Source organism: Phalacrocorax carbo, chromosome 3, assembly GCF_963921805.1.
Source record: "Phalacrocorax carbo chromosome 3, bPhaCar2.1, whole genome shotgun sequence".
Classification (NCBI taxonomy): Eukaryota; Metazoa; Chordata; class Aves; order Suliformes; family Phalacrocoracidae; genus Phalacrocorax; species Phalacrocorax carbo.
Genome location: NC_087515.1, coordinates 88013426 through 88038928, shown reverse-complemented (window position 1 = coordinate 88038928; position 25503 = coordinate 88013426). Strand labels below are relative to the sequence as shown.

The following is a 25503-nucleotide window of genomic DNA, read 5'->3' as shown; positions in this document are numbered from 1 at the left end:
ACCTGGGAGGGAAGAGCACCTTGTGCCACTTCTGTGTCCTACCAGACATGAGCCATGGCGGAGAAGAAACTTCTCACAGAATGGTCAGCATAAGAAGAATCAGTGGCAAAAAGAGGTCCAGGGGAGTATGGATCTCAGAGCAAGGCTGGTGAAGCATTTCTGTGGCCATGGGAGGAGGACTGAAATACAGCAGGGATGGAAGGACTATGCAGGTCCCAAAAAGGATGATCTTGTAGCAATGCTGCAGCTTGGAGAAAGATGAGGGTCAGATGAAAGGAAGGTTTGTGAAAGCATGGCCAAAAAAAGGGAAGGCAGTAAGAAGGTGGGAGGGCAGGAAACAGCAAGAGCTCTTGTAGCAGAATCAGACAGAAAACAAAACGTGGCTCTGGTCTGAATATGAACCTGTTTGTACTTTCAGGATCTCGTCACTGGCTGGAGAAGAGCATTAGTAATGTTTGGAGGGGAAAAAAAGGGTGTATGGGGGCTCCACACCCTCTTCCCAGAGAAAAATAATTCCTCTAAGGGGTAAGAAAAGTTTAACTACCAACTCATAGGAGATAACAGGACACATCAAAAGGCATGTGACTTGTCACTTCTGATTCCTTACTCAGAATTAGCATTGGTACTGGGTGAATTCATATCAGAATCTCTTAAATGAATATTTGCCGATCAGGGGCTGAGTGGAGGGGCAGAGGGGCTGAGGGCCGACCACAGTGCCAGGCTATCTGGACACGCTCAGCAAGTGCAGCAACACTGTGCCAGCGCACACCTTGCCAGGAGGCTGGGAACACGACAGCCCGCTCCCTCATACCACCTTTCTTGACTGCTAAGGTCACCTCCTGACCAGACTCAAGCATTCTTCAGTTTCTTTCTAACACACAACTGTATTTAAATGTCAAGAGATTTCTGCATAAGTCGGGAGATGACAGAAGCTGCATTTCTGATCCCATTGGGTTTGTGTGGGTCGTGTGTGTTGAGCAGACAGGAATGACTCCAAGCCATGAGGAGACAGACTGTGAGGAGAAAGGCGAGAGACAGGGAACACTCCAAATGCCTGCCGCTGCACCAACTCCATCAGAAACAGGCCTGAAAGACTTGGAAAGAAAAAAACCAACCCTTTCTAGATCTGGAAATCATTTTCTCTACTCTTGAACACTGAAATTGCAAGCAGCATGGGCAATTATCCCTCTGGCTCTAGTTTCCAGGCTGGCTCATCCAGCAATATCCATGTCTTTCAGTAGCATCAGTAGGCTTCACCTTCATGATGGAAGGGCGGAGGATGATATCTGCTGCACAAATGAGGAAGTTGGTCATGGGGCAGATGAAGGAGGTTGCCCGAGAACACATAGAAAACCTGTGACGGAGGTGGGGAACCGAACCCAGACCATGAGTTCCAGTTGGGTGCCCAGTCCAAGCTGGGTGGCTGACAGATCACCTCTTCTGCTGGGGCTTTGAAATTTATGTTTGGTGGGTTTTTTAATGAATGTGGGGTTTTTCATTTGTCTAGCCACTACGTTTCATTTCACTCACACTTCTGCTTTGCAGAAGCTTTTTATTCTACTTCTTTTTTGTTTTAGCTTAAACAACCAACACAAGTGAACATTAAACAGAATTTAACCTTCACGATTTGGTCTTCTCCCCTACCAACATCAGCCTCTCTCTAGCTCTCACTGTTAAGTGTGCTTTGTGCACCCTGTGCTCACAACTATGGCTTCATGACAACATATCAGTGATATTTAGAAGATGTCTTATTCACAACTTCAAAGAATTATAGCAACTGCTTATGCAAACAGTGGCGCTGTGAGGCATCAGAGAAGATCTGGTGGGAAAACCAGAGAAAGGAAATGAACAAGAAAGGTAAGTTCCTAAGTAAATGCTCCGATGTTGCTATGCATCATGTCAAAATGAGCAATCAGCTGAAAAAAAGCTACCAGTAAGCCACCGCATCGGACTGCCTAGATTGTTTTACTGCTCAGCTAATGAATCACTGGGCAAATGTGAGCAATGTATTCACAGCCAGGGCAGTCTTCATGATGGGTGAGAACAGCATCTCTTCCTTTATCACGATGATGTGTGGTTTAATTGATATTTGAAATCATCTTAAGATCTTTCAGTGAAAGGCACACAATATGTATTTCTAAGATAAAATTCGGTGGTATCATACTATTTGCAAGGAGGTCCAACAAGTCAAACCGTTATTTCATGAAATAATTCACCCTGGCTGAATCCCTTACAGAAAGTCTCAAGATCTTGAGAGGGAAAAAATAGCTAATTTCCACCTTGTAATAACTAGCACAGTGAGAAAGAAAGAGACTTCAGATTTTTGGTGAGAAAAAGCTGCAAAACCACAAACTTTCAAAGGTGCCCATATGCTATTTTCAGCTTATCTGGATCCAGCCCAATCTATCCACAGCTAACCAAGGTGCACCAGAAGATTGTCATCATTCCACTTCCACCACAGGCTTTCATGAACTTGTGCCCACTGTGCATCGAAGGCTCTCAAGCCCTACAAAATAATACAACTTTTATGCTTAAAGCAGCTGAGCAGCTGCAAAAATAACCCTCTAAAAATATTGAATACTTGGTCCCACTCGGCAGCTGGAAAAACAATTACTGATTGAAAAATTCAGTGTTTTATATTACGTAATAGTTGGGGAAAAACTATTCATGAATCATAATTAACATTTATTTAACTATTTAAAAGTATGCATCTACCGTTTGGGGCTTCATGGAGAGCCAATATGTGGCCTTCTGGCACCATTAAACAGACTAATACCGTTAAATTGGAAGGACATGAGGCAGAAAGCCACGCTGGAATAGCGAAACCTTTAAGAACTGGTATAACTGAGATTGTTGCATTAGTGTGCGCCCTGTGACACCAGGTACGAACCTGCTCTACCAAACAGGCAGTGACTACCTCAGGGTAAATTAAACAAACACACAGCTCCAGCTCCTGGTGCTGCAGCGGTTCAAACACCATGACATAAAACGAATGAAAATCCAGCACTAACGGCAATAGAGCAAAAAAACTCCCCTTGAAACAGCTGCAAGGCTTATGGGCAACTCTATAGGGCTGCCACCCTGGGGCTGGGTCACAGGAGGGCTTCTTGCTGGCAAGTGCTGCAGATGCAGGTCAGGACCAGAAGCACTTGTCCACTCCAGAGGTGCCAGGCTCCTGCCTCCCATGCTGGAGGCAACGGTGGCTTGGGTCAGGACTTAAATTCCAGAAGCAGACAGACCATTTACAGGCAGGGTGCTGAAAACAAATGTTTTGTCTTGTTCTGAATTTCTAATTTTTCTAATTAGAAATTTTTGTTTTCTTAGAATTTTCTGAGTCCTAATTTCCCCCAAGCAATTCCCTCACTCTTTCTCCACCCACTTGCCACAGCTGACGTGTCCCACCACTGACAGTAACTTGTGTCCTTTTTTCATCTCATTCATATCCACCCACGTGGAATTGGGCTGAGTACCCCATGGGTCTGGTGGGCACAGAGCAAGAATGAAATGGCAGTCAATGCATCTGGCACGTAACTCCTGGCAGAGCTGAGGCAAAGATTTTTGCCCAGCACAAATTCACCTGATGAGTGACCCAGGTGTATCAGTCGACCACACAGAACAAAAATCCACAAACAAGAAACCTATTCCAAAAGACTGACTCAACTGCTTTACCACTGGGTTTAAAGGACTCAGTTTGGGGACTAGCAAATATATATATTTATTTAAAAATTAGTTTATGTACAGAAAATGTAACCTGTAGGGAATATTTTGCAGGGTGCTGAGCAGTGCGAGCAGCTGGTATAATGGGCTTACCTTGAAGTGATTTGAGCCCTAAGACACTAACCCTCCCGCCCTTGCTCTCTGAAGCAACTGTATTATCGGAGGCCGTTTCAAGGGAAATGCACTTAAGCCATAAATACTTCTCATATCATACTTCTCATAGCCTGCATCAGCAGCAGCAGAAAAATGAAGGCAATGTAAAAGGAAATAAAATAGTTATAAAATTTCAGGTCACAAGCATCCCCAAATGGATTATGCTTTCAAAAGGAAATATATAAATGGCATGATGAGGTTTTCTTGGTGTATATCTTGAAGTTTTCTAGGATTATGTTATGCACTTTAAGTGCAAACGTGTTCTCAATGCCATACTCAATGCAATTGGCTTTTAACCTGAAATGCGGTCTTTTTCATTGACACGTACTCATCACAGAGGCAGATGCAGCTGACCAAATTCACCACTGTTCACAGCCTGCTGAGGCCATACCCACAGCATGTCAGAAAAGACAAACCAGTGCCCATTTCTGATCAGTTAGGGCAGCTATGCATGGAGTATTTCAAATCGAGTTACGCAGATCACAGCCTATGCCCCTGGAATATCTTCAGAAAGCATTTGCCCTAGCAGGGCTATACTGGCATAGCTGAAATGCTGAAGTACGAAAACGCAGGCAGGGGTGAACACTCAAAAAAGATGTATGCCACAGAGTGAATGGCAAAACAGACCAATATGTATTTTGCCAAACTTTTTCCTAGGCTTATATGTAGCTGCCTATTCTCAGAAGTGTTCAGGTACTGTGCCAGAGAGTTTTAGAGAAAGTCAGCAAAGAGCCTTTAAAGGGCTTCAGCTCAGTGCTTCAGACAAGGGAGCGCTCATGTTCCCACATGCATTGCTACTTGTCGGCTAGATGTTAAAAACTATGAAATTATAAGGAACAATCAAAACATCTAAAAAATGCCCCAAACCTGAAGAAACCATTTGATGCTGCTTTTGCAAAAATACTTACTTACAACACAGTCCTGGAAGCGATTTCCAAGCAAGCCAACTGCTGCTCTAGACAGTTTACTGGATGGTGTGGCTCAGCTCTTTCATACAAGCAGCACCTACAGTTATATCTAGAAAAGGAAATAAAACCAAAATTATTTGTGAGCAAATACACAAATAAAGTCATCTTTCTTTTTAAAACCATAACCAGGTTACAACTAGCTTTAGTAGGACTTGATAAAGTTCTCATGCTAAGCTTCATGTGTGCTTGCTGCTTATAAGAACAAGCTCCAAGGCGCAGTCAAAGCCTACCTAGGGTGCTGAAGCCGAGAGCAACTGCACTTGAGAAAAAAGCCCCATGCGGAGTGTATCAAAGCAGCAAACAAACGCGCGCAGCTGTTTTTCTCATCTAGTTCTACTTAAAACATTTGCAGGAAACGCAAGACGAAATACCAGTGTTAGCGCCAAAAAATGTAGGTGATTTCAGCAGGGCCAGGAATTCCAGGCACCAGCTTCTTTTTTCTCTTGAGTGGGTGTTCACTCGTAAGTTGTAGACATGTTAGCAATTCAACGACCGAGTGAATTAATGTTCAGTTTAACAGTCATTGTTAGGTTGGGAGGTTATTACTGCTTGTTCTGCTGAAGTGACAGGTTAAAATAGGTTTGTATCTGAAATGTTGTTTTCTACAATACATATTCCCTGGCTTTTCGTATCAAATAATTTTCTTCCGTCATGTCAACTCCTACTGTACGAACCATCATTGCCAGCTCCACCACAGCAGCTGGGATAGGCAAGAAGAAGTGGCAAGGGGATAGGCGAGGGAGAGAGCGCGCTCAGCCCCCATCATTTCTCTTTGGGCTGCCATCTTTTTTTTTTTTCTAGGCATTTTATGTCATTTATGCAAGACTTCTCAACAAAGGAGCATGCTCGCATTTGCAGGGCACGTTCTGCTTTTAAAGCACGCAAGCAAAGGCAAAACCCAAGAGTAAAGAGAGGGCTCTACTTCATCTAGCCACAATCCTGAGAAACTTGTTTATTGTCAGGCGCTACTTGGTGCATGGGATGGAGAGTTGTGATTTCCCAACTTTGCAGGTGATTATTATTAATGGTAAAACCAAACTGAAGGTTGAGCTGACTGGTACGGAGGAGAAAAAAAAATACCACCACGTGTCAAATTTTTGCAGACTCAGATCCATTTTGTACTAGTAAATGAGCTTTTATCCTTCCCTCCTCTTTACTTTTTTTTTCTTTTAGGGTAGCTCACAAGCTGCTGACAACTCACACTGTACTAAGAGCTGTTCACACCGCACAAAGTGTTTACCACTTACAACTGATGCTAAAAATTAATTTGCAGCACCGCTACAGCAAGCTTTGACAAATTGTCATGTGTTGACACAGTCATAAGTTGTTGGTTAAAAAAAGTAACACTTCCCTCTTCTGCCACCTCATGTTTGAGACCAGGGATGGGCACATTATGCAAAGTTTGAGGGTTTGTAAGCTTCACAAATGTTTGGGCTTCACAAAACAAGCTCAGTTGTGAAAGTTTTTTCTCTTACAGTTAGGCGTGTGTTTATTGCCAAAAAGACTCTAGTAAGAAAAAAAAAACCACCACCTTTCCCATGTACCAAGATCTGTGTATTGTGCAAAACTAGGAGAAAAGGCCGTAAAATAAATAACCTTGCACAGTACTTGTTCTAGATAAGATCAGACAAGTGACAAATACCCTGTATGAACTACTCAGAGCTGCAGACACCACCCTCCTACTGTAGAAAGGAAGGAAAAAAAAAATGTAGCTGCGAGTAAGTTTTAATTGTTCTCAGCTGTCACACAATGTTATCTTAAGCGAACGCATTTATTTCTCGTTTCTTCTGTATAGCTCTATATGCAAAAAAAACACCCCAAAGTGGTGGTATTCATCAGACAAAGTCCAAACTGATTTCCGTGTGCTCAACATAGTAAGCATTAGTCAGCGCTCATGCCCATGGCAGCTCTTAAATTTTAACTCCTCCTCTTCTTCCCCAGGGCAGGATAAATAATCTGCCTAGTTTATACCCTGGAATCAGTAATGGACACAAAGGTAGTCTCAGCTGAAATGAGCAGTGTTTCAGTGGCGACGCTAACTTAAAACATTAACCCCACACTAAACCTGTCATCCAGCAACGAAACCAAGTGCTCAATTCATTTCACCTCCAGCGTTGTTGACGGTCAGGGCAGGAAGACTGCCAGTGTAGGAGAGAAGAAAGGGAGTCATGCTGGGCTGGACCCCAGGCAGAACTCAAAAAGCTAGCAATAGTCCAGGGTAGCAAAGCACAGTACTGTGAGAGGAGCACTCTCAGCGCCTGCCAAGCGGGCTTCAGGAGGAGTATTTAAAAGCCACTGCTTTATGCTATGCATCAGCAACCTGGACTTCCAGTGCTCCAGTCCCACTCTCTGAGCTCCACCACCTCTCAGAGCACACACCACGCAAGAATGCAGAGGAAATTAATTCAGGAAATTAACTTGGTAATACAAAAAAAAAATTTTCTTTTTTTTCCCCTAACACTGGCACAATGAAGAGATGATTGGAGTGGTTCCTAGATCCTAAAGAGAGGCAATGTTGTACCTGTGCAGAGCCGATCCACCTGCCCCATGCCTGCATCGGTGCAAGAGCGATCCGCGTAATTTATCTACAAAACTCAAAACACGTAACAAAACAAAAAGAGCTCGTGCAAAACATTAAGGGGGGACGTCATCTGGACTCTTCACTTGCTCATGCCTCACACACCCTATACAGTATTTCTTCATCATCTGAGAAGTTACTCTGAAGAATGACATATTACTCTCTGATAGATCTAATGGAAGCAAAAGACATTTACGTCATTACAGTCAGGATGGACATTATCTTGTGCTGCTGACTGGAATGATATCATCCATGCTTAATCAACTTAGATTGCTGTACATTTAGAAAAGAACTCAAGTGGCAACTCCTACCTCTCTCCCGCCAAGTAACAAAAATTGATAAATATTTTCAGTGCATCGCATTAAATGCATTATTTCCCTGGGTTCAGTCCAAGAGTCAATGAGGTTGAAATAAAGACGATTCAACTATTAAGTAAAAAACCTTCATTTGTGTAACTACCCAGAAGGTAACACTAATCTTCCTCCACCTTGGAGGAAAATTAATAAAATCTTAACTTACAGTAAAGTTTATCTCAACTGCCAAAATATAATCTCTCCTGTGCACTTCTTTGAAGTAAACAAGAAGGACAGAAGGAAACAAAGGAACTTAAACTCCCTGAGTTTGAATTTGGGATGGAAAAAGCCCAAGACATCCCCACTAACCCAGTAAAGATTATTAGGAAAAAAGGAGGACTGTGGGTTTTCTGGTGCCTTTTTTTTTTTCTTTTTTTTTTCTTTTTTTTTTTCTTTGAGAAAAAGTAGCTTTTAACTTGTGACAAGTTTTTTTCCTGATGGATCCAACTTGTGAGTGTGAAGAAGCCACCCACAAGCGGAAGGGCCTTTCTTGCCAAGTCCCTTGTTTAAGCTTGTGCCTGCTCTCAGCAACACAGGGCTAGCACAGGAAGGTTCAACATCGGGAAGAAGCAGGCTGAGGATCTCCCGTGGCCTCCCTGCATCACACCTCTCTGCTCTGCCCTTCAGGTGTCGGCGTGGGGAGGATGGCGGAGTTTGGCCGATCCTGCAGCTGCATTCCCTCCCACTGCTATTTGCACGGTATTAGAAGAAAGCCATAAAGATGACATTTGCCCCAGCAAGCCCTTACCAAGATTTCAAAAGCAAAAGGGAATATACAAAGATGTCCTGCTCTCTTGATAATGCACAATGTAACTGAAGGGGTAAATATATATATATTTAGTTTATATACTGAATATGCATTGGGTAGCCCCTGCCTGCATGGGATGCAGACTGTGTGAAACAAACTCCCCTGGCCAGAAATTTAAAAAGAAAAAAAAGAAGGGTTATAGCCTTTTTATTCTCTGGGCGCCAGTCTTCCAACCAGCGAGAACAGGACGCTAACCCAAAATGTTTCAGAGCTGCTGGGTTTTTAACAGGGCCTCTCCTCTCCCAAGGCAAGTGGCACCAGTGACTAACTACACCGTGGGCAATTTTCCTGTCTGTGCTCTACGCCTGTCTTCACGTCACTGCAAAGGTCACGGCGTCATATCTGTTACACTAAGGTCTGCCGCCCACCAGCCAACAGGGAAGGAGCTTATCTGGACAGTCTGGCAGGACCTCCTGCGAGCATTCGGGGGTGGTGGGAAACCTTGCAGCTTTCCACTTGGCAGGGGAGAGGGGGCGCTTCAAAAATGGTTCTAGTTCTTAAAGCTTAAGAAGGGACTGAGATTCTTAAATTGCCTTGAACTGAAACGATCTCAACCTGCCCCAGCTTTGCACAGCAAGTTTTGCTCAGCAAAGCCCAGGCCCTCAAGAAGCCATTCCCTTCCTGACTCTCCCTCCCCAGTGCAGGAGAGGGAGCAACGGGAAGTGCTACCTCTGTAAGCATGAAACAGTGGGAAAAGGCATCAGATGTTTGTCTGTGCCTCTCGGGAGCACACCTTGCACTTCCAGCCCTTTCAGGCAGAAGAAACTTGGTGGCCCTATGAAAAGTTTAATCATATAGCGATCAGTGCCAGCATTACCTATAGCATTAGCACAGAAGCATGTAATTTATTTAAATAGGACCTTCTCTTTCCCCAACTTCTTGTAGCCATTTTTGTTAAATATATCCATCTGATTTCTTGCTTGATTTGTGTCTACTCAGACCAAACCTTTACACAGCTAGAATCATTTTGTTTCTAACAAATACATTCCCATCCTCCCAAACCAAATCCTACTTCTGGCTGAGACAATGTCATCCAACTTTAACTCTAGTGCAACGCTTCTGAACAAATGAACTTAAAAATCCCGTTAAATGGCAAGGCACAGCTGAAGGGCTCTAGAGTTTTATCACATGGCAAAAATCACTCCTTGTACAGCATTTGTATAAAGGACCATAGGATTCTTTGGATGTTTTTGAGCCATCTCAGGCCAGAAAGGTAACCAGGTAATGAAGAAAATCATGTCAAGTTTTATGAGATCTTTAGCAAAAATGTTTAAATCGGACCGTGCTGGTTAGTATATAATGAGATCCTATCTCCTCCATATGGCGTTACCTTGTGCATGAAACCCAGGCACAAGGCAGCAGAAAGAACCAACTTGATAGTTTTTCAGAGATGAGTCTCACCTACAGCACTGCAGCTGGAAACCTTGCCTGACCTTTTGATCCACAGTGATTTCCACAAGAGAAATCACTGCAGGAAAGGTACCCGTCAAAACAGTTAACTAGTAGTGTACGATCCATCTTTTATACATGCTGATAAAGACAACTCAATGAAAAGATTAACATACTCCCCATGTCCTCTGAAGCAACTTTTCTTTGTGGCATTCAAGAAGCCACCACCCCCTTTATCAGCTCTTTGGTACTTCCCCCAAAATTACAAAAGCATCCCAGTTTCAGGAATTTTTGGGCCACAGTGAGGATGTGTTCAAAGTGCTGTCTGTTCAGCAACGTGGACATCAACACTGGCAATACAAATGCTGAAGAGGTACATGGGTATACGCAAAAATTTCGCACAGCACAAAGCACAGCAAGACCAGGACACAAGGATCCTAAATTAATCCAGTTCCTTTCCTCTCTTCCCAATGACTTCCTTCACCATTGGAAAGAGTTTGGTTTGGATTTTAGTCAAGTCTGGTTTACAGGGCTCAACTTTGGCTGTCAAAAAAAAAAACAAAAAACCAACCCTGCTGGAACGCCTTACTCATTACGCAGCCTTGCAAAAATTATTAGCTACATTACAAGGCATTTCCCTTTGGGGACCAGAAGGGGTGAAGAAAGGGGATGGAGAGTGACAGTTTGTGGTTTCTAATGCAGCAGCAAAAAAATAAATAAGTAAGAGGAATACAGGATATAATGTGTTTACATTTGTCAAAACAAGTTTCCTGGAGACACGGAGGGTTCATGTTGCTGAGCTGTCACTTCTGCTAGAAACTGCTGCCTCATGCTATCAGGAGGTCAGTCACTGACCTACTTTCTGATAGAACTGAATTAATTTGCTACTTCTGTAAACAAACCTTTTTTTTTTTTTTAAGCAATACTCAACAAACCCATAAAAAGCTGCCTTTTATCCAACTTGGAGCTTCAACTGATGCTGTGCAAGGCTATTACATACCCTGGCATGGGGCCCACTGTGCTTGGTCTGCTTATTCTTTTGGAAAAATCTGTGCAGAATATTTTTAATGAGTTGATGCTGCAAATAACATCTTTCCTTTTTGAACTCCTACATTACACTAATATCAGCAACATAACCCACTACAGACAATGATGGAGGCTAGCACTCAAATATGCTGTGCTTCGTCTAGGCTGCTCCTGAAATAGATGCCCACCACGACAGAATTAGCTCCCCAAATAGACAGATACATGGCACAATATATTTATAAGATTAAAACACGAAGTTATTAATAGAAAACAAGATGAGTAGGCAAAACTTTTAAACTAAACACCCACTGATCATATCATCCCCTGCACAGAGCCAGTTAACAAACACCTGTGCTCATCAGGAGATGGTGGTACGGGAGGAGCACCTAAACTAAAGCATTATACTCAGAAAGTTAAGTGGCAGAAGTAGTAGCGAAAGAGGTGCCACCTATTGCTCTCTTTGCTTAATGGCTACATGCACATAGCTCTAATGTTACTACATAAATACTTCCATTAAAATAAAACCACGGTGGAGGGTTTCACAGATCTTCCAAATCCCCGGACCACTAAAACATCAGAAATCAGCTCTTGAAATGCTCCTTAGCAATGCTAGAACTGAAAGCTTCACTGCTTGGGTGTACTCATCTTTCCAGGTCTCTCATGGGTTGCACCACTACTGTTCAGAAAGAGAAAAGCAGCGTACCGACCCATGAAAGCAGGGCCATTCTGCATTAAGGCTCTGGACTTTTGGAAGATGAGAACCCACCAACTAACACTTGCATCAGACCTCTTCAGCAACTTAAGACTAAGTCTCATACATCCACCTCACCCTCCATCTGCAAAGTGAAGATAAGGATCTTCTCCAAGTGCTTGGCTTGCTCAGTACCAAAACATTGTGGGTGAGACTCGCACTTTGCATTTCCCCAGGGTCCAATCTAACAATAGTGGAGGTAGTACTAACTACTGTAATACAAGACAACTATTGGTATCACAACAGATTTACGATCACTCCAGTTCCTGGACTTGATGAGGTGCATGTTGCCAAAGATAACTACGCCAAACTTAGCACTTGCAACTGAAAGTGCATTTTTGTCAACCTTTTTAGCTTTCATCTGTGTATATTTACAAGCCCTGAATCTGAAGTTCAAATAAATCCAATAATTCACTCAAACCCACCAGGATCTGAAAACATTAGAAAAGCGTCAAGATGTCATCAAGCTTGTTCTGCAGAAAAGAGCGCTTTAGAGTTTCAGAAAGAAATAGACAAGGGAGCTATTTAACGAGATGGTGGCATATTGAAACATGGATAGATAAGTAATTAATAGCTACCTTCTCTAAGTGAAAACTTTTCTGAGTGAAAAATCAGATTATATGAAAAACTACAAGTCAATTGCTGCCATTTTTGGGTGGATAAGAACTGTCAGGCACGTTAGCATCTCCATTACCATGAAGGATTTTACTCCTTTAAGCAATTCACAAAGACCTTCACATAAAACAGCATGTGGGAAGCAAGGAACTAACAGAAGGAGACACCAAAGAAATGTTGAGGTTCATAACTAGAATTCTAATGAAAAATGTTATCAGGAATCTATGAAAACGGGAGTGAACTTCTGCCATGAGAAGTCGAAGCTAAGGCAAGAGGTTTATTTTAGTGTCTTAGGAGCAAGAGTAATTGCACGGTTGTATAGGTGCTGTCATTAGGATACAGAATACTGACCAAATAGCCTCTTTATATTAGTAGCCTGAAACATTTTCCTATGGAAAAGGTCCAATATTCAACTAGTAGATCACCTAATTCAGAACCCTCTTAACCCTGACGTGTGTGTTTCTTTACCATATTTCTATACAGCTTCAAGTGGAACACAGGGCACCTTAAAGTAAACAAAACAGGTGAGAGGAAAAATAGTCATGCCCCAAGAAATGGGAAGTATAAACCCATTAATTATGCATTTAATTCTTTTTATCCCTCATGTCTGTCTTCACAGTTTAAAGTCTCTCTCGGCAATCAACCAGTTTTGGGATTCACTGCTGTCATGCCAATTGTGGCAGTACTTCAACTAAAAAGGCACTGTCAAACATAATGAAGTTTTCCTTCAGCTTGTACCCACACTGGTGCTCGTACAGCACACACGTTGCCTGGTGAGGGAAGGTGGGGGATAGGGGTTTACCTGTCCTAGTTCCCAAGGACTGCAGACCAGTCGTAAGTGGCAAAGGCACACCTTAATCACACTGATGGTTGAGACTACATCCCATAGAAACCAGCTCACACCCTCCTAGACAATGTACAAATAGCACCCAATTGGCTTTGAAACATATTAGAGAATTTTCGATTGCTTTCTTGCATTTGCTTTCCAACTTTCCTATTTTATTTTCCAACCTGCACTTGCCCCAGACTAAGGCACACTATAAACATAGAAGAATTTCCCAGCACTACAGTGTTACAGCTCAGTCTCTCCCTCGAATCCGTGGACACCATTCCCTGTCCTTCACCCAGGGATGCTATGCACAACGCACGGGAGGACAGGGCAGAGGGATTCCCCATTGGGAAGGAGAAAATACATCTCTCTAATTGGTATTTGTGTTTCTAACAGTTAACAAACTGGTCCTACTGGAATCGGTGTTGGCAGAGACCAACTAGTAGGCCAGGGCTTATAAGGCTCTGCAATATATAACGATGGTCACTGACACAATGAGCTATGCGTTTGTATCTGCTGACTCAGGCAAAGAAGGCAGCGCTGATATCCCGATTGTAAACTGCATTTACAGTGCGCGTCTGGCTGCCTCACCTGAATTATCCCTGCTTTGTCCACCCCTGGTAAGCTCAGGCCCAGCAGCTGATGCTCCTGAGCAGCTGGTGGCAGCAGCCATCTGAAACCAGTAAATCGGGCTGCCGGCTCCCTGGGCAGAGGCTGTCACCATGCATTCACCCAACACATAGCGCAGCGGGGTCCCGACCTACTCGGCCTCTGGGCATCACAGCAACTTAAATGATGACAACCCAAATGCCAAAGAAGGGCAAATATTCAGTCCTGGAACAACAGCATACTTTAGAGCAAACGCCTTGCGGCCTAGAGCTCAAAATAGAAATTTAATGTGACAAAAACTTCATGATGTGGAAGTCTGCATCAAAAAAACAGCAAGCTGCACTGTTTGGCATCTCGGTTTCCAACCCTTGTGAAGTCCAAATAGTTCCAATACAAATCTGTAATATCGCTTTCTGAGTAAAAGCTATTTTAAACTAATTTTGGCAACTCCCAAGAGCCATAACCAGGATGCCAGCTGTACAGTTTCTTGCCTCCTTCTCCTGGATCTGACCGGCCAGCAGCAGCGAGGGGTCACCCGTCTCCTCTGCTGGGGAAGCTCTGATGCCTCCACCTTCCTTCAGACCAAGCGTGCTGTGTTCCTGCAGCAAGGAGAACTTGCCTTTGCTGCTCCAAGGACAGATAAAGAATATCACCAATAAAAATCAGAATCTTCAAAGTTTTAAAAGTTTTCTTTCCATAAAACAAGGCTCAGAGAGAGGAGAATACCCGATAATGAGCTGCAAAGTCCTTTTTTATAGGCACTCACTTGAGATGACCCGCATAACTCATCCATTTCGCCACTTAACATTTCCAAACTTACAGTACTATAAAAGCTTTACAACCATGCATGATCATGTCACATTTTTTTTTGCTTTATGCATAAAAGTGCCTAGTGTATTTTTTAATTTTTTCAGCAAAAATTAACATCTCCACACAAATACGTGGACTGTGATACCCATATACGAATGCCTGAACATCTAATGTTTGCTGATCCTGATCAGTTCTGCTCTCCCCTTTACCTTTGCCACCAACCTCACCTGAAACATCTGAGTATGCTTCAGCTTTCCAAACACCAGCCAACCCAGAACTGCAGCTGGAGCACAACTTGCCATTTAGCAGAGATTCCCCTCCCTGGGTCCCCAGGCAGCGCAAAGCTCCTATCCTAGTTTTCTGCCTGGGAATGCACGATGGGAAGACAAGATAAAGCCTCGTGACCACATACAGCACAGGCTACAATGCATTAAACTAAATATAATAAAATATAAATAAAAATAGGCAAAGGTCCACAATAAGTAAACTCCATTTTTACAATGCACGCTGCAGGAACATATATATCTGCAGAAAGGATTAGTGTACTGCATCTGTGTTAGATGGAGGGAGGGGGAGAGGTCAAGTCAGGAAATTTGGGAAGCAAAACCCGGAATATCAGACATGGAGGCGACACTGCAGAAAGAGGGGAGGGGAATTATTTTGCACAACCACGGCAAGGCCTGCAGGGACAGGAATGCACAGGGGAAGCAGTGGGGGTGGGACGGGATGCTGTTCACATGGCATTGCTGGCAGAGTGTGAGGTCAGTCAAAGGAGGTCATGCCACTCCTGCAAAAAACCCTGCCTGAATTATACTACCAGGCAAGAACGATCGTTCTCACAGGCTCGGTCAACCTAAGCAACCCAGGACTTGGGCTACGGAAGAACAAATCCCAGGAAGCAAGGCCGCTCCTGACAAACTGGACACAGATAGAGCTCAGCTGCTGAAACACATAACCAGAGTGACATAATATTAGAACATATTTTTATGCTTACTAAGACAACAACAAACCGAAGCCTGAAGCTGTATTTTGGGCACGCTAGCTCAAACTATCTTTAGACAGGAAAAGTGTGTGTGTACAGATGTTCCAGCAGGCATGGAGAGCAGAGAGCTGGAAAAAGCGCTCACTCGCTTCCGAGCCTTACAAAAACCACCTGTTGTAAAGAAGGGTGGGAATAAATACACCAGGCAATACCGAATCAAAATTTTTTAAAAAAAAGGCATGCAAGAAGCCAGTAGTTGGTCAGTGACTGGTGAAGTTTAATGGCTGCATACATCCCCCAGCTTCGCTTCTCCCAGTGGATGTTTTCAGGTGTTACCCCCTCCTGCAGTCCCCCCCTTATGTTTTACTCCTCCTGCCAGCTCTTTCATCCAGCATTCTATCTCACTTTCACAGATGCTCTCTTGGAAGCATGATTGAAGCTATAAATTCACGTCCACACATCTGTAACAAAAACAGTTTTTCTAAAAGCTATTCTTCTTCCCTATCGACGGTGACACAAATGATATAGAGTCGCTGGAAATTGAGGGGTCTCGCTGCAGCTTTAAACACAGACTAAGACAGAGAGCAATGCTGTCTCACAAGGAAAACAGCAATAATGGAACTTTATATATATATATATATATATATGAAGCTGTTATTCTTGGAATCATTTATTTGCGAAGAACTGAAAAATACAAGAAATGGCCTCAAAGCTCTTGTTCCAGGGAGCAACTATTATTTTTTAAAGTAAAACATAATTATCACCTCCTTCCAGAAAAAACCTTAGAGTCCATCAGTGTGAGGACAGATCTAATTTACCATGATCACTGCTCAGCTTGCAGTAGTAGTAGACAGCAACCACATGGAGTACAATTTAGACCTCCCTTGAAAAAACCCTATATAAATAGGACACAGAAGATTAGGATGCTTCCATGTTAGGTTGTAACCGAGCCCTGTTTTTAGCAAAAAAAAAACCCCTAACATGGTGTGGCAAAGAGCTGAGTTAGATCTCAGGCACAGCAGGCCAGCACCTGGGGGCTTTCGGCCACAGGGGTGGACACCCCTGCTGCAGCCCACAGACCTGAGCTCCAGGCACAGCAAGGAGTTGGTCCCCACATACATCCTGTGCATGTCTAGACGTGTTTTTCCTTGGCCCTCCCCCCGCCCCACCCCAGATGTAAGGAAATCCTTGGTGCCATGACCAAAGCAAGCAATGCTTACAAGGGCTCTGAGGGTGACCTGAGCAACCTAACAGTACAAAAGACCCTGCTCATCTCACAACCTCCAAATCTTTCTTGATCCCAACCAACAGCAAAGCAGAAACTCCAAAGATTGTGCTTTGGGCATGATGCAGAAGCAACTGCTCCTGCAAGCAGTACTTGTACAAGACAACTGTGATTTGCATGGAGGCGCATCTCCTTTGGACTCAGCTTGATTTGCCTTTATGGCAAATAAACTAACTGTGGGCAACCATTGGGTTAATATTGGCACAGCAAATTCCAGCAATGAAGACATGGGAGAAAGAACACAGCTTTGGGTGATGGAGACAGGCCACCAGCCTGCTGGCAGCAGGGTGACGGGGGAACCAGATAAAGGGAAACAAAAATGCACCAAAAGGAGCAACAAGAGATACAAAAAGAGACTGATTTAAAAACAAAAAAAAAAAGGCAAAAGCCGAGAACCAAAGGAGGGAAGCTTGGCAGACAGGGACAGTGCTGGTGGACAAAGGTCTACACGGTATATTTAAAACAAGGGCAGGGAAGCAAGAGCAGAGTTTAGCACTGGACCTGGAAGGGTCTGGTCCACCCTGATGACTGCCTGCCCCCAGGAGAGCCCAGGAGCTTTCCTAAGCTCCCCTCCTCTACATGCACCCAGCACAACAAAGCCCTGCTTGCAATGGGCATGCAGTACCACTGCTACCGCAGCGTGACAGCCAGCAGCTTCCCAATACATTAAGAGGATGCCTGCAATTCCAGTGTTGCAATGGTACTTGCCATGAATTTTGTCAAGATTTTCATATTTAGCAAAATCACTACTGTTTTTATTGAAATTCACACACATGCTTGGTGCTTAGGGAGAGAGACAGGGAAAAATAGAAGCTGATTTGAAAGTTAATCTTCTTTTAACTAAATTTGTTAGTAGATTCATCACAAATTTTTTACAGATTAATCTTTCCATGGTGAATTATTTCCACTGGAAAAAATAGAAGACCAACAAATTGCTGGATATAATTTGTGCCTTAAGTAATAAAGCAATTAATGGCATTTTAGCAGGAACACATTCTTCTCTCCAGAAATAAAATCCCTATTTCATCTCACCTAAATTGCTTGGTCAGCTTCAAATGAGCGCAATATAAATCTCCTTCCCATACTGCTTCTGTTATCTATGATAAAGGGAAGAGACAGAAGGTAATCCTGTGTTCTGTATTCACTGACACATCATTTTCATGCTACACTACACTGTAATTTATTTCTAATGGGATAAACCTCTTGTAGTCTTCCCGCATTGTTCAGCCACACACACATCCCCAATCAGTACTGAGATTGTGGGACTGGCAGGTGCAACATCCAGGGACCACGCTCGGTGGAATTAGGATGTCTGCTGCACATTTTAGCGGTGCTACAGCTGTGAAAATAAACAGCTAGACTGTATAATTAAGGTATGCTTTTATTCCTTCCCACCCACAGCCTCCTGGAAGCAAGGCAGTCAAAGAGCATGACACTTTTCGGTAGTTCTTGTAATTGCCAACTAAACTTTTAATTTTGCATTTAATTGGTTTGAGACAATCCAAAAAGACATGCAGAGCAGGAAGAGATTAAAGGACGTGGAAGGCAGCTGGAACTGGGAAGTCCTTACAGTCTTAGCCATAACAGACATATCACTTCAGAGGAAGGAAAATATCTTTAAAGTTTTTTCTGCTGTCCTGATCAAGAAGAATGCAAGAAATGGGTAAACCAACGTATGAAAATCAAGCTGGGGCTCTGAAGCACTACATGTATTGTTATTGTTAAAACCAACATTTTCCATAGGATATAAGAGAAGAAGAAAAAACCCTAAGCTTTAAGTTTATAAAAACTTTCTTCAAATTAAAACTGTCTGGACTTTGGGCCAAACTGAGGATCCACTTATTGATGAATCCCAAAATGGCTAGGTGCAAACAGAAAGCTACCCAGATATTCCTGCAGAAATTAATATATTTTTAGAAAACATCCACCTTTATTTGCAAAACGTTTTTCTCTCTTAAAATGTGCAAGACTACCACAGAATACTTAATCTGCTGCCAGTCAATCAACAATATTATCAAGCACCACAATTTAAAGAGTCAAGAATCTCAGTACCACTTATGCCTTTCACACCCACCTCTCTACTTTGCTATACTCACATACAGAGTGCACCTTACGAAATAAAATATTATCTAATTAGCTGTCTACTACTTATCTAGCTACTTCTACAGCCCCATCACTCCAGCAATTTATAACAGGATTAATCTCATCTGATTCAGATGCAAGGTAGAAATTTGCAGCTGCGACAGTCATCTCTCCAGACCTCCTTTACCATTGATGCAAAGTGACAGTCCCTTCCAGGGCACATGTCACACCATTTCAGGTAACCATCTTCAAGGAGGTGAACGAACCCCTTTGCTGCCTACAGAAGGGACCCAAGAGCTCCACTGTGGCGTCTGCACCCCAACAAACCCCTGCTCTGGGAGGGGCTGGCAACAGGAGATCTGAGCCTGGTCTCCTGGTCCAAGGCCGCCCACAGCAGCATTTCAGCAGCTTTGCCATCTCCAGATGGACTGGGGTCCGTAGTGTGACCCCAGCCCCCCAGGTAGGATGGTGACAGCAACCGCAAGACTGCAAAAAAAGGACAGAAGAAATCTAATGCTGGTCACCAGCAGCAGGGCTGCAGCTGCTTTATATATGGCTTCTCACTGCGGATTGTGAATCTGCCCTGTTAGCTCTGGTTTACCAACAGTTCACGCTTCAAAAATTTGATGAAATATCCCAAAGGCTAACTCCTGCTGAACTCCATCCCTGCTGCCATGACCAATTTGTATTACGACTTTGTTCTAGGGATGTATCTGCAACCACTTACGCAAAGGGCCCAAATTTGGCTTGATTCACCCTAGCTAGGCAGGCAGCGCTGCTCACATCCACATTGGGTCATGGGGGAAAAGAAGCAGTCTCAAGAAGGCCGGCTACCAGTTTAACAGGGTTTCCAGCTGAGATCCTGCAAGCGAAGCTCCCTGCAGAAACTGCTGAGCAGCCTCGCCAGATGCTACTGTGGCTCCGCAGAGACTGGCTGGGGGAGCCCTCAGGCATCCAGAGCTGCCCCCAGCAAGCCCCCAGCTCTCACAACTGGCCGTTGCTGCATCCCGACCTACCTATGGGGTTCGGTGCCAACCCGTATTCTGATGTCTGCTGATTTTGAAATTTCAAATGCAGCAAGTCCTGTGTTCATTTAGGCTATTCGCATCCAAAACTCCCTCTTAAATGCAGTCCAGATGAGGTCCTTGGCGTGGATAGCACACGCAGCGGCTGCCCTTGCTGTGTGCAGCCCCATTTAGCAGACTGTTTTCAGAAGGGAGCAGAATAATTTTAGATAGACTGCCTTTCACTGTGGTTGGAAAGGGGTTCCTTGATCATACTCCCAAGCTCAGACCCTGATTTCTAAGCATCTCTGGAGAGGGAGGGCAGCATAACTCACACCATCAACTATGCAGCAAAACACTATACCTTTACGTAGCTGCTTGTGATGCTTATCAGTTCTTGCAGGGAAAAGGCATGATTTACTTAGCTCTTGGCTGGCAAATAAATGAGTGTACTTTATCATCCGGTAGCTCTAGACATGAAGGATGGTGTCATGTGAAGCACACAGGTCTGTCCACACCTACTGCCATGGCTCACCCTGCTGCAGAGGGGCTCGGCTGCACAGAAGAGGGCAGGCAGAAAGCAAACCCTCCAAAGCAATGCTCGGTCACAGGCCTCTCATTACCAGGAGCTGCAGTCATCCTACAAGGCTACCGAGAAAGACTGCTGGAGGAAGAACCAACAGATCTAAACCTGGCTAGCTGGGAAGGTTGTCGTAAATGGTAATAAATGCCCCTGAGGCACGTGCAAGTGAAACAGCAAGACTGAATCCAGGACGAAGACGTAGGGATTCTCACTGGGAACTACTCCATGGCAGAAAGCTTGGGTTTGGGTGCTGGAACCACCTCCCCAGGCATGGGCCTGGGATCTCATGCCTCAACCTTTTACAACTAGGCTGGATGAGAACTAATAGGAGGTTGGCAGAGAGAGTGTGAGCAGATGATCAAATAAGCTTTTTCTGCCTTAAATTTCTAACTCTCTGGAAAATCAGCTTCTCATCCAACAGGCTGATGACACTGCCACTAGAAACAAAAATGATGGCTGTTTGTACCCAAGTGTAGATGTCAGAAAAGGAGCAGCAGAGGTGAGGTAGCACAACTGGCCTAGTAAGAGCGGTGCAAACCCTGATGCACAAGAAGGTGCTAAGCTGCAATGATAAAAGCAGATAGAATGAACAGGGTCTGATAACTTCTCTATGAAAGCAGAATTTGCATAAAGGAACCAGAGTTATGAAAAACAAACAACTGAAGTGCTATTTGTATAAATGAAGAAAGGATAAAAAAAGAGCCTGGGATGTTATTTTTGTCCCCCCATTCCACAAAGTGGTCTAAAACTCAGCAACATATACATTTTTTTACTGTAGTAACTGCCGTCATCTAAAACGCCAAATGAAAAAAAAAATAATGCAAAACTGGATTAAGCTAAATATGTAAGCACACATAAATGAGGAAGGTAAGGGCTAGCATTCACCTCTGAAGATGATCTGTCACTACAGTTACATCACCTTAGGTCAGTTTTAGATAGAGCTACAAGCAACTTGAATTCCACCACAGTGTGTGAAACGTGGGGGTTTTTTGTATTTCCACAGCAGCTTGCTTCACCTACTAGCCCCTGCGGACAGCTGTGAAACCCAAAAAAAGTGCACTGTCCACTGTTCCTAATTAAAATCCCATAATTTTGTGGTCATTGAGCTCTGGAGAACCAGTGGGGTCGCATGATTTGCTTGAGGTCAGACAGAAAAAGCACACTAGACCAGAGATGACGGATCTTTTGGCTCATGTGTGCAATGCAGCACTCTGCAGCTGGGGCCAGAAAAGCAGTCACCGGGAAGCTCCGGTTCCTCTCAGTAACCTAACCTTAAATAGTCTAAATTCGCAAAGGAGAAAACACCATGTAAGTCCCGCCCCCCCTCAAGTGAACCAAGAGTAACTTTTTCCCCCAAAGCCTTCTTGCACCCGCAGATGTTGCTCTGGAAGCCAACGCGGCTCCGCCGTCTGTGCTGATCTTTAGTCGCTCTCTGCAGTTTTTCTGTATCACTGAGTGCCAGTAAGCGTTCACACTCCAAGTAATATCTGGTCTGACCATTTGCATGTTCCTCCAGCTGCTCAAGAGCCCATCTGCTCGGACAGGCTTGCTGGCTTCGCTTGCGGCACATGACCCAGGTTTTTCCAACACTTACCCTGGAGAACTTGGGGGGCACACTGGTGACAAAGTGACAGATCTTTGCACTTGTGACAAATTCACTCCGTCTGCACCTAGTATTCTCCCCAGGTATTTACTTCTGGAGGCATGAGGCGTCTGTGCCTTTGGTGAGTTTCCAACACTCACATCCACATGTTAAAATGGAAATAACATCTGAGTGGAAGACTCCTAGTTTGGTCTCTACATTTGTATTTTCAATGACTAATTTTATTTAAGTTGGTAAACGCAGCTGTTGCCTTGCCAGTTGGTGACATTTCCTTTTGGACTTCCCCACTGGTTGGTGTGTTTCTGCCAAGACATGTAAATTGACTCATTCCTTGTATTCCTTTGCCTTTTTATATAATGCTTCTGTTGGGATTTGCTGAAGGTCTCCTGAGATTTGTTTTCCTAAGTAATTATTAGTCCAGTGATGCTAGACAGTCTTTACTTGCATGTTTTCTGAGTTGTCATTTAAGCATCCCATGCTCACAATGTTGGATCTGATACACCACTTCACTAAATTATATCTAGCTGTACCTTTTCTCATGATGACTTGGTCATGTCAACATCAAGTCGAACAGCAACTGTAAAGAGGTGACAGAACATATGCCTGTTTTACACCAGTGTTATCCACAATGAACCATTCACTCAGCTCTCCACCTACTTCAATGGTTCAAGCTTGTCAAGACTTTGCTATTATTATAAATACATACTTGAATGAGTAGATTCATCTCCTGAAAAGGTAATAAAAATACCCTCCCCCCCTTGCCCAAGAACCCCAAACAACTGCATCAGATTGGCAGGTAATCTGCCTCAAGCAAGGGAGCAGGAGAGGATACCCAAAAATCTGATCATTCCTTTATCTCCTGAACTGAAATGCCTGAGCTGAAGGTGTAAGAGAAAAAAATTAGAATCTCTGTTTTGTTTTGGTTTTTTTTTCCCTTTTTCATGACTGTACCACTGAAAGGAACAGAACTTCCCTTCATCTGTTGCAATCACTTACATTACCTTTCTAGGGTACTTTAACTGGAATGCAATTTCTCCATCAATCAGATTATTATTTTTTCATATTCCCATATTTCTTGAAGAACTCAGCAACTATTCATTCAATCATTTTTCAGCAACTGTCTCCACCTGCAGCTTCTCCAAATTTTGTTTTTAGAGAGTTTTTCACACCGCCTTTGTGCTGTGAGACAGCGTCTCTAATTTGGCATTTTCAGTTCCTTTGGCAAAGTCATAGTGCTCCTCCCATCAGCATTCAAACGTCCAGTGTTGGCTTTGACATTTCCATCCTTGGAAAGCCCACTATTTGGGCTTGCTTAGATGAAAACCATTTACATTTTTAGCAACATATCCCTTTTTCACTTGGTAGTAAAACCAAAAGAAACACCTCTCTTACTAGTTCTCCTGCAGAGGTTTTTCTTCTTTCTTTCTTTTTGGTCCTGTCACAAAAATATGACAATCACTTCTACTGCACATAGAAATCTGCTGAAGATATGCACTGTGTTTGCCTCCAACACACTCAGGCCACAACAATTCCACCAACTGCTCTAGGGACACATTTACACTATGGCCACACAACACCAACAGCCTCAAGAGCAGGCAGAGCTCTGCCAGGCAGGCCCCACGTTATTGCTTTGGAGACAGATGATGATGCTTGGCTATGGATTCCTACAGTCTGTCCCCATCCCTAACCCCGAGAAGGAAGTCTTCCCATTAATACGCAGGTGTCAGTCTGAGGAATTTGGTCCAAAACTGCTGACAGCTCTTATCCCATCATAGTTGTTGGTAATGCTGTGTAATTGTCATTTCATGTACTATGTTTGAAATCTAGTTCAGAGCAATCGATCACTAATTGGTTCCCAGTCTATAAGCTATTTTTCTGCCTTGGAAGTCATAATTAATGCTACTCCCTCTGAGTTATAATCATCTTGCTTCATGAATATATTACATTTTTGTTTTCATTCTTAGATTGCTCTTTATCAATTCCTGGTCACAGACATTTTGCTTATTCAAAGAATTTTACTTAATGTATTCGTCCATCTCTTTCACCTAAGCCCCTTTTTTTTGTCACAGCCTTTCTTCCAGTGTTCCAGAAACCTGCTTTCAGTGGTTGGCTTCTTTTTCCCCAAAACTTTCTCCGAAGAACTTCTCAGAGGCTTATCTGGCTCATGGTTTTCACCAAAGCAGGTTGTATCCTTTCACCCGAGACAGAATCTCTCTACTTCCCTGGCACGTGCTTTGCTGGAACAGCTACCTCACCATCTTCCTCTAATTTGCCTCTTTTCCAAGGACAGATTTTTGCCTGCAGCTGAACCCCAAACACAGAGTGCCGTATTATTGCTTTTCATCTCAAACATGTTATTTGGCCAGTTTGTCAAGTCTCACGACCCAAACCAACCTCACCCTCAGTGGGTCAGGTTGCAACCTTGTTTTGGTCGTTGGGTTAGGTGGTACCCATGCACCATCAACCACTCAGGGAACCCAGCAGTTTTCCTGTCACCTACGTTCTACTTGATAAGGATGTTGCAAGATGAAAAGATTGCAGAGTACTCACATTTTACAGTAACAGCAGCCATTTCAATACCTGGCTTAAAAAAGAAACCACATCTTATATCTGAGAGGCAGCTGCATTCTGTCTTCAGAGCTGCTGTGAATTGTTCATACCTTCTTCAGCATGACATTTTGCATTGCCTCCCTTCCTCGTCCCCAGAACACTAATACGTTCACAGTTATCACCACCTGAATCTTATGCAAGTTCATTTTAGGACTCCCTAAATACAGTGAAACACAGAAACTTAACACCTACCAGAGCTGGGAGAAAAAATTCAGAAAAATTTTTTTTGGCTACTGAACTAGCTCATATTCTTCTATACTTATGGTGCTATTTGGTTCAGCAGATGGAGAATAAAAAGGAAAGTCCCTTTTGCCAACAATTTATACTACCTCACGTGAGAGATATTATGTACACTCGGGTCCCACGTGACAAAGTTGTTCTGGACCTGACAGTGGGTAAACTGTAAGAGAAGAGCAGACTTTGCACTTGGTTGGCCAAGCCACAGACCCGAAATATTAACATTCAGAAGTCAGGGTTCAAGAGAGACCCAAAATGGTCTAGCAGTGTTGAGGAGAACAGTAGCTCAACATTGCATAAAGCCCAGTCCTTTAGGGAGACAGGCTCCACAGAAGGGGAAAATTTAACCCAAATGACCAGGACTTGCTAACTTACTTTTTCAGATCAAAATTGTGGGGGTTACGTATCAACCAAACAAGAGATGTAGAAGGTAGACCAAATCAGGACAGCATGAGCTGTTCTGTAAATCTTCAGGATGGTCAACGGATTAGGCCAGTGCCCTATCTCTGCT

The 25503-nt window shown here is 43.5% G+C and overlaps 1 protein-coding gene across 5 annotated transcripts in view; it reads right to left on the bottom strand.

The window, feature by feature from the left end:
* Positions 1 to 25503, bottom strand: part of BACH2 (BTB domain and CNC homolog 2) — a 196238-nt gene that overhangs the window by 105718 nt on the left and 65017 nt on the right. For 3 of the 5 annotated variants that reach the window (XM_064447623.1, XM_064447622.1, XM_064447625.1), the window contains one exon: positions 4779 to 4887. The exons of 1 other annotated variant lie outside the window; for it this stretch is intronic. The gene's annotated coding sequence lies outside the window, so the exon portion shown is untranslated. The remainder of the gene's footprint in view (positions 1 to 4778; positions 4888 to 25503) is intronic. One more of the 5 variants, XM_064447624.1, reaches the window with a different exon arrangement.